At 41.0% G+C, this 9323-nt stretch overlaps 1 long non-coding RNA gene across 1 annotated transcript; it reads right to left on the bottom strand.

Annotated features, from left to right (window-relative positions):
- Positions 1-231: 231 nt before the first annotated feature.
- Positions 232-8448, bottom strand: LOC145861349 (uncharacterized). Its single transcript, XR_014381068.1, has 2 exons — positions 1123-8448; positions 232-837 (listed from the first exon to the last, which is right to left on the bottom strand). It is a non-coding gene; the product is annotated as an uncharacterized LOC145861349 (long non-coding RNA).
- Between the last annotated feature and the right edge of the window lie 875 nt (positions 8449-9323).

Genomic DNA, 9323 nt, shown 5'->3' with positions numbered 1-9323 from the left:
CAAATAGGGCTATCTTCAGTATACCACCACTACCTTGTCACAACACAACTGATTGGCTCAAATGCATTAAGGAAAGAAATTCGGGTGGGAAACACCACTGGTGGGAAAAGGTGCATATTTTCTACATGCGGATTTTAGAACATTCGCATGGAAATCTGTCACCAATTGGATCGATACTGTTGATGATTAGTTATTTGAGAAGGAGACAAGTCAAGACGCTGGACCGGGTGATTCAGTTTATAGTATGGCAGTTTATTATGAGACAAAGATATTTGGCTGAGCGTGCACGGACTCCTTCGTTTAGCTCATAGGGAACTAGCAGAAGAGAGCCCCGAAACATAGTATACATCCAATTTATACAATGAAATAACAGTGTGTTGACGTTGAGTCTAGTAGGTCCGCTCTCCTGACTGGTCGATGAGTGGAGGGACGGTCCACTCTCCAGGTGGTGTCGACTTCCCATTGGCCCTTGGCAGTGTCCTTTGTCCTCGGAGTCCAACACCCCTAAGTGTGTGTGTGTGTATTTCTGGTAATTCGTGTCTGGGTGGTTGCGATATTCATGGAATGTTGTTTTTTACACCAGTGGTCAGTTCGTGTGGCTAGGGCGCTTTCATGTCTTGACATGTTTGTGTGAGTGCTTAAGTCAGCCATCTGTCTCTGGGTGTGGTCGTGATTGGTATCAGTTGGTTGCTCAATATGTCTCTGGAGTTTTGTTGTGTGCTGTTGTGAAGCATGTTGTGCAAATGCCCTCCTTATATATCATTAGGTAAAACGTTAGATTATCTTTATTACAAATCCCCCTCTTCACGTCTGCAAGACGTGACAAAAAAGAACAATCTGCGGCACAGCGGGAGTGAAAACAAACAAACGGAAGTCAGAGACAAATGTTGTGAGTCCCCCTCTTCACGTCTCACCTCAGCAGATAGCTTGTCAAGTCTCAATAGGGATTAAAATCATATCATTTCCATTACAATCCACCCGTTTTGCTAGATATTTCACATACATTATAACACATCTATTTTGATTGGATTCAGAAATTTCACACAAATTCAAACTAATTCATGCATCCCAATAGATGGTCTCATCTAACATGTGCTCCTCATATTTGAATGAATCCTCCACCTTGCTCGGCGGTAGGTACTTGTCATCTCATTGATCTGAACTTTGACTCGGTCCGTAGCTCACCATCTGCTCCGTTATCATCTCTCTAGAGTTCTGGTGATTAAACCTCTTGCACACGGGACCAAACAACAACCACACAACCCAATCACACTCATACAGGTGAAAGCAGCCCATAATACAGTTCTTGCAACACTTTTCCATTTTCCAAACATGATCTGTGTTATCAAAAATGTACGTACAGCAATGAACCTAATCATTCTACCTACACCATCCTCTTTGCCCGTAACCTATCGAGAGTCAGTCTATTTTACCAGGTCATGAGGGAGGTGGCGGATAATTGGTCAGAGAACCTCTTTACTGCATCCCCTGTTTCATTCATGAATCTCTGTTGATTAAAATATGTCATTAATTCAATCCACATTATTATTTATTGTCAACTACCAAAATAATGTAGTGTTAAAGCCTTCACATATTTGATTCATAGCTTTGTATTCATCTGGAACTTCCCTGAGGATGCCAATAGCATCCATCTTGTAAAGCTACTCCCATCCTGGTCAAAACTCCTCCTGTGCCTACTTTAGCCTCCTATAACTGGCCTCTGATGACTAACTCGAACTGGTTAGACCAATAACCCCAGGGCGCAATTCCTAACCACCCTTTGTGGTAATTTCTGTCGTATGCGTCCTTTGCTGGTACTAGCCCACCCTTCATCAGTTATAGGTGCTATGAGGTTACACATTTTCTCCTGTGCTTTCAAACCTAAGTCAGTCATATTAACAATTACCTTTCCAGCCATTAAAATCATCTTAATTCTCGGTGCCATTTTTGTATCTATAACACTGGTATTCATCCGGAATTTAGGTGAACCGAGGTGGGTTGGCTGAGTACTTCAATCTGGCCAACCCATATTCATGTACTGTTGTCTGCTTCCCCAGGAAATTGTTTAATGTTTACCTTAAATTCTACATCTTGATCTTCTTTGATTCCTTATTCTGTACGTCACTCATCAGTGTATTATATAGTTTATCTTTTACTTCTTCTCCATGACAACGGTAACCTATGTTTAGTACCAGTAGGTGGTGGATCTGAATATATCAGAAAGATTAGACTATGATGCAGCTCAGAGTTTCTACTCTTCCCAAAAACCGTCAACCCTCTCCTGCCCTTAGTCTCTCTTCTAGGTACCACCCCATACTCACACCTCTAGGAGCACACACAGTGATGAACGGTCGGGATAGGAAATCTTCGTGAAGGAGGTAACCCCCGGACCCTGTTGGTATCGGTTCTTCTCCTAACTCTGTGTGTGATCAGCAGTGGTCATATGTGTACATACCTCCTTGCAGTGGGTAACGTGGACCCAAGTGACTCTCTCAGCTTTTCTAATGGCAAAGGCAATGGTTTAACAGAACCTGGTATGGGCCTTCCCCACGGGGCTGCTTCCCGTCTTTTCTCCTCAGGGACTGGATCCACACCCAGTCTCCTGGTTGGATTGAGTGAATCACCTTCTCCTGTAATTCACCTGTTGAACACAAAATCTTGGACATACGGGTTTGGTTAACAGTCTTCTCATGTGCTCTGCTAGTATTTCTTCACTTCTATGTCTACCTGTTCTGGTCTCTCTAACTCTGGCATTCTATAGGCTCTACCTAATTAGCTAAAATGTCATCCATCATTTAAACGGAGATAGATCCCAGTATCAACACTAGGGATAATATCTTGTCCTCATTTTTTAGTTACCATAATCTTGTCCACCAAGTAAGTTGGGAACACTTCTACCCATTTGCTATGCTTATCTGTTATTTTTAAACACCCCTTCTTCCCCTCAATTCGGAATAGTTCAATAAGTCCATTTCCAAATGTTGGAATGGAAATTCTACAAAAATGTTTTTTGTTCTAGTAGCATCCTATCCTGTTCTATCGCCTGCTCTACCATACTCCCCCTATTTATACATGGCTCAAGCCATGTATCAATTTTGCTGCATTTCTTAACAATGTCTTTTGTTAGGTTAGTAAATTATCCTTATGTCAGCCCTTCTCTTGTAGGATTGCCCCCTTTCATATACCACATGTCCAATTCTCCCTGGGGCATTCATCCTTAGCTACCCTGTGCATTTCTCTATCAAGTGTCCTATCTTCTTTAAGATTGAACAACTTCTTTCAACTAAATTATCATATCTTTTCCTAGCGAATTTTACCAAACATAACTTAAAATCATAACTATAATACATGCCTATGGAGCCGATAGTCTCTCCATGTATTAATATCCTAACTAAATGAACCTAACATCTTCTATTCTTATGTCTTTTCTGTCTCTCCAGTGTTATTTCTGTCCTCACCTGTTTATAATTTAACTATGCTGGTCTCCACTCACTACCCGTTATCTAATTCTTCTATGTTACTTTTATCTTCTCTTCCTTGTTTATGCTCTCCTCCTTCTACTTCCAACCCATCAAGGTCTCAGCAGTGCAGGGGAGTACTAAATGTCTCATGGTCTTATTACATAGCTACTTACATTTATCTCGATACCCTCAATAATCCTGGATTCCCTACAGATGTCATATATTCCTGTCCTGTTGGCTTAAGTCTACCATTATTAACCTGTTTTATCAACAAAATATAATATTACTATTATATTAATTCCACAGTCTTGTTGTGTTAAATCTCTTCCACTAAATACAACCACAGCTGACTTCCTAAGGGAAAATAAACTTATCTAGATAATGTAAAAAGTACCTCTACTTATCAAACGATATTCACGTAACATAATCAGATCAAAATGACTAATCTGAACTACTCCCCAAAGAAAAATTATTGTACCCTTTTCGTCATTTAGTCTTCTCATTGGTTCAAATTATCAATTGTGTCTAAGAACTTTAACTCCATCATAATTATCAGTTCTCCTAGTTTCCTTAAAGTTAGTATCCCAAATTACCTTAAATTCACCATCCAATGGCTTTTCATTGCGGCTGATCAGACCACAAAAGGAAAAGTCACCAGTGGGGTCAAAAAAGTCATAACCCCTTTTCAGAAACGTTTTTTCTTTCTTACTACATTAGACAAATGAAAGCTAATAACCTTATCTAGATTTCGTATCTCAAGTTCCCAGAACATTCCCTATCAAAAGAATTTCACGTGTTTAATTAAAACTCAGAAAATAAAACTTTACAATGCCATGTGTGTCTACCCCTTTAAGATATCCTGTCCCTAGGAATTTTTCCCCAAAGAGCTAAGCGCTCCATATTCCATAAAATAACCACTTGGTCAGCATTTCCTCATACTACACCGATTCAGAAACCCAAAAGTTAACTACAAACAAAACCTAAAAATGCTTATACTTCCATTGTACTCCCCCCAATCATTAGTTTTAAACTTAATTGAACATGCGCTACCCTTGGATACAATACTGTACTTCAATCTATGAAACCCCATATTTTAACGTACTATTTGACTAATTTGACCCAAGATTGCTTAAAACCCTAAAACCCTTTCAGTTTGTCTGCAAACCGGCCCATTCTGTTTGCTAGGAATACCCTGCCATTATACACAACTGTGTTTAATGTGCACCTTCCCAGTTAATTATAAAATTAACTCCACCTGTAATTCACCTTAATGACTTGATATTTTTCCTTGCAATGTTCAATTCACTGGTGTTACTAAACAATCAATACCACGAATCAATAACCAGAATTTATCACAAAACAAAACGCTTCTTTCCCGCCAAACATAGCCCAGCGATTACCTCTTTTCAAACAGCGTTCTGCCTTTCCTCTATCACAAGATTAAAACCAATATTCCAACTGTATCTCTCTTTCGGCTTCACACTTATGAAATGTCTATGTCCTTATATGTACCATGTAAATCGCCATACTTATAGAAATAACATCATTCAACTCTTTCTCTGTATGCCATTTCCAGCAACAGAGAACGTATTATATCAAAATTCTCTCGCTATTATTTTCTAATTAGTTAGCCTTTCAATTTAAACTAATCAAGCTATCAAAACGTTACATTTATATCTTAAACAAACGCTAGCAACCGTATCTCTCCAGGCAAAACATATCTTCTTACATTTTAGTCCCATGGTGCATGGGCTGGGATCCGAACCCGGGCCTCCCGCGTGGCAGGCGTGAAAACTAAACTATTCGAATGCATACTCGGGTTCAGTGTCTTCCACCTGAAGCAAAGGAAACATTAGGCCCCTATCAGCCTGACCAGGGTCAATAGCGGTGGTGATCAGCCTAGTAGTGTACACTCACAAAAATAACAAACAGGGGAGCTGATATCCCCAGCCTCTCCCAGGGAGGGATGTACCCCGACCCTGGGCGTGGTGCCTTAGGTCGTGGAAACGGAAGCCATTGTCCCATTTTCCCCAACTAAGGTTTCAGTGGTTGGAATCGAATTTATGTAGGGCGCGCAAATCGGCCTTGGTTTCAGTCAAAGTTCTGGAAGGGGTTGGGGCTGGAGTGCAATGTGTAAGGTGGTGCCAAGGTGCTCCTGATTTACCTTTGACCTGGACAGAGTGTGAAGTAACTTCCTTCACTTCGTACAGCCCAGTCCACCTGGGTTCCAGCCACTTTCTCTTGTGGACTTTGACCCTCACCCAGTCCCCAACTTTTACCTTCAGTGGTGGCGAGTCTCCCAACATCTCCCCCTCTTTGACCTTGCGGATCTGTGTGGAGAGAGCTGCAGAAAGTTCCGTCAGTTTTCTCACATACAGACATTACAATTTGTTGTACATCAAGGGCGGGCATATGACCTCCCTCCCTTGGTGGACCAGGCATATTCAAACCTGCACATACCTTAGCTATTTAGCCTTAAGGGTTTGAGTGGCGCGTTCCACGAGGCCCTGAGATTGGGGCCTGCACACCTACCCAAATTTGTGTACAATCCCGAATCTCTCCTCCACCTGTCTCAGGTGCTTGTTACTGATTTGCAGCCACTTTATGACTGACTTGGCCTCCTCTCGTGCCTTTGGTATTGCTCTGGTACTACTGTTACCCACCCAACAAACCTGTCTTTCACTCCCACCAGGTACCCCCTTTCCACTTGCCACGTTATCTGGGCCCCTGACGGTGTCTTCCTTTTCTCCGTTTTTTTTTTCTTCCTTCTTAAACATGTGGTTCCTGTTTCTGTCCTTTTCACTTTCTATTCCCTTCTCAACTGCTTCCTTCAAACCTTCCTCCATCACTACCTTATTGCTTTATAATGTTCCTTTCCCCCCGCTCTATCCTGTATCTTCTGATCTAAATATTCGCTAAATTTAAGTTTAATTGGTTGGTGGAATGGTTGCCATTTTATTACCCACACTAATGTCCCTCTATCTTTGTATACTTAGCCCGTCGTTGGTCAAAACCATCGATGTATTCACGGTGCTGACACAGACTTATCTCTGGTGCCCCACCCTCGTAGACAAAGTTCCGAAAATTATAATTTAATTTAATGAACTGTCTATATTACAGTAGCAGAATAACAACCACTTCAACCTTTATTAAGACAGTTCGTTAATTGTATTGTTGAAATAACCCAGGACAATACCAACAGCACGGCGGCTTACCACAATTCACTCAGTAATTCTTAAAAATTATACAAATGAAATTAAATTGATTAAAAGGAGACCTGTGAAACGCTCAATCAACACTACAATATTCCAAATTATCCGACTGTATATTGGCGCTCCTAACTGATGACTACTTCAGTTGTCCCAATCTCACGGATATTTCCAGGTTAAATTTTCTATGCACCCGACTGTGTATTGACGGTCCGGACTGAGAGTCACTTCAGTCCGCCCCAATTTCACGGAATGCACTATTCCAATGTATCTGACTGTATATTAATGTCTCCAACTAAACGCCACTTCAGCCGGACAGAAACTCACAGATACGTTTTACCAATCCCAGTTTACTAACTCTACTTTAGATGCACTATTGTAAAGTGGTTGTTCCACTGGATATTATAAGGTGAATGCACCAATTTGTAAGTCGCTCTGGATAAGAGCGTCTGCTAAATGACTTAAATGTAAATGTAAATGTACTTGAGTAGTTATACCGATCCCAGTTTACTGACGCTACTCGGTTCTAATCGTGATCAATCCCAGTTTTACTGATGCGCCTAGTCGAGCGCCATTTCGACTAGTCCCAGTGTACCGATGCAACTTGACCTAACAACTAATTATCCGACTATATATTGGTGCTCCTAACTGATGACCACTTCAGTTAGCCCCAATCTCACGGATATCTCTGGGTTAATTTATATGCACCCGACTATGTATTGATGCTCCGGACTGAGAGTCACTTCAGTCCGTCCCAATCTCACGGAATGCAATATCCCATGTACCCGACTATGTATTAATGTCCAAACCAAACGCCACTTTGGTTGGACAGAAACTCACGGATACATTTTTAGGCCTATAACAGCAAATATCCTTGTACTCAGCCTTAACGTTTGTTTATACAATTTTATACAATATTAACAGTAATTCATACTCACGCCCAGTACTACTGATCAAATTTTGGATAAAGACTATAATACAATATGCAGATTTTGTTTTAACAGGCTCTGCTTACCTTTTTTTTAATCGAGCTCGTTGATCAGTTTCCCGGGGCAAGCAGAATCGCCGATGACTCCTGCGGACAGGTCACCCGTCCTTACAAGATTGTCCTGGACTTGTCTCTTCTCACATCAACCATTAATGGACCGAATTCAGGAGTTTGAAACCATCCTCTGCTACCAATTCTGTTGATGATTAGTTATTTGAGAAGGAGACAAGTCAAGACGCTGGACCGGGTGATTCAGTTTATAGTAAGGCAGTTTATTATGAGACAAAGATATTTGGCAAAGCGTGCACGGACTCCTTCGTTTAGCTCATAGGGAACTAGCAGAAGAGAGCCCCGAAACATAGTGTGCATCCAATTTATACAATGAAATAACAGTGTGTTGACGTAGGTTGAGTCTAGTAGGTCCGCTCTCCTGACTGGTCGATGAGTGGAGGGACGGTCCACTCTCCAGGTGGTGTCGACTTCCCATTGGCCCTTGGCAGTGTCCTTTGTCCTCGGAGTCCAACACCCCTAAGTGTGTGTGTGTGTGTTTCTGGTAATTCGTGTCTGGGTGGTTGCGATATTCATGGAATGTTGTTTTTAACACCAGTGGTCAGTTCGTGTGGCTAGGGCGCTTTCATGTCTTGACATGTTTGTGTGAGTGCTTAAGTCAGCCATCTGTCTCTGGGTGTGGTCGTGATTGGTATCAGTTGGTTGCTCAATATGTCTCTGGAGTTTTGTTGTGTGCTGTTGTGAAGCATGTTGTGCAAATGCCCTCCTTATATATCATTAGGTAAAACGTTACATTATCTTTATTACAATACCTAGCTACTGGTGTGAAAATGTGGCTGCCATTTTCTTTCTCTCTGGCTGCTCATTATCACAGTGTGACATAAGACATACATTTTGCTAATGGCTAATTTCTCCATTATTCTGCAAATGTTAGGCGATTTTCCGCAGTATGCTACAGCCATTTATTCTGTATTGTTCTTAGTCAGCGATTGAATTTCTTAGACATCTCGTCTTACTGTGTGCTACTCGTGTTTAAGGGTAATACTTTGTAAAATAAGTGAGAAGACAGTTATTATGCTCCTGGGGCTAGTTTAGAATATTTATCAGAATTACTGTATAGAGTTTCAAGTCAATATACCAATTGCTTTCACAGCCCAAGAGTTCAACTAATAACATGTGTCCAAAATTCAATAAAAGAGTTGGGAAATCATTTGACAGGCCACCAAGCCAGTTTTAGTTTTAAGATCCCAAAGAATGACATTGATCCATGGTTCTACATGTTCAATCAACAAGTTTATGCAGCAGCTCTTTTTCCCATGTTCAAATAAAATCACAGGTTGGGCTTGGGTACTGTATCCAAACCTACAACCAGATACTCTCTCACAACTATGCTTTCACGTTTCAGGAAGTGTGTGAGACCCTGTGTAAACATCACTAGCAGGTTTGATTGAATTCCAGCTATATTGGAAAAGTGGGTAACACTTTACTTGACCTCCAGCATCTTAACACGTCATAACCACGTCATAACAGTTGACATGACTCGTTGTCGTGACGTGACTATTATTAATGTGATGACGGTTATTTTATAAAATCAATTAACTATGTTTAATTATTACGTGATTCAATTAATCATGTAACAATTAACTCATTTGTAAC

Source organism: Salmo salar, chromosome 17 (assembly GCF_965601325.2).
Source record: "Salmo salar chromosome 17, fSalSal1, whole genome shotgun sequence".
Lineage (NCBI taxonomy): Eukaryota > Metazoa > Chordata > Actinopteri > Salmoniformes > Salmonidae > Salmo > Salmo salar.
Note: the sequence above shows the minus strand (reverse complement) of the source record. Positions and strands in the feature narration are given on the sequence as shown.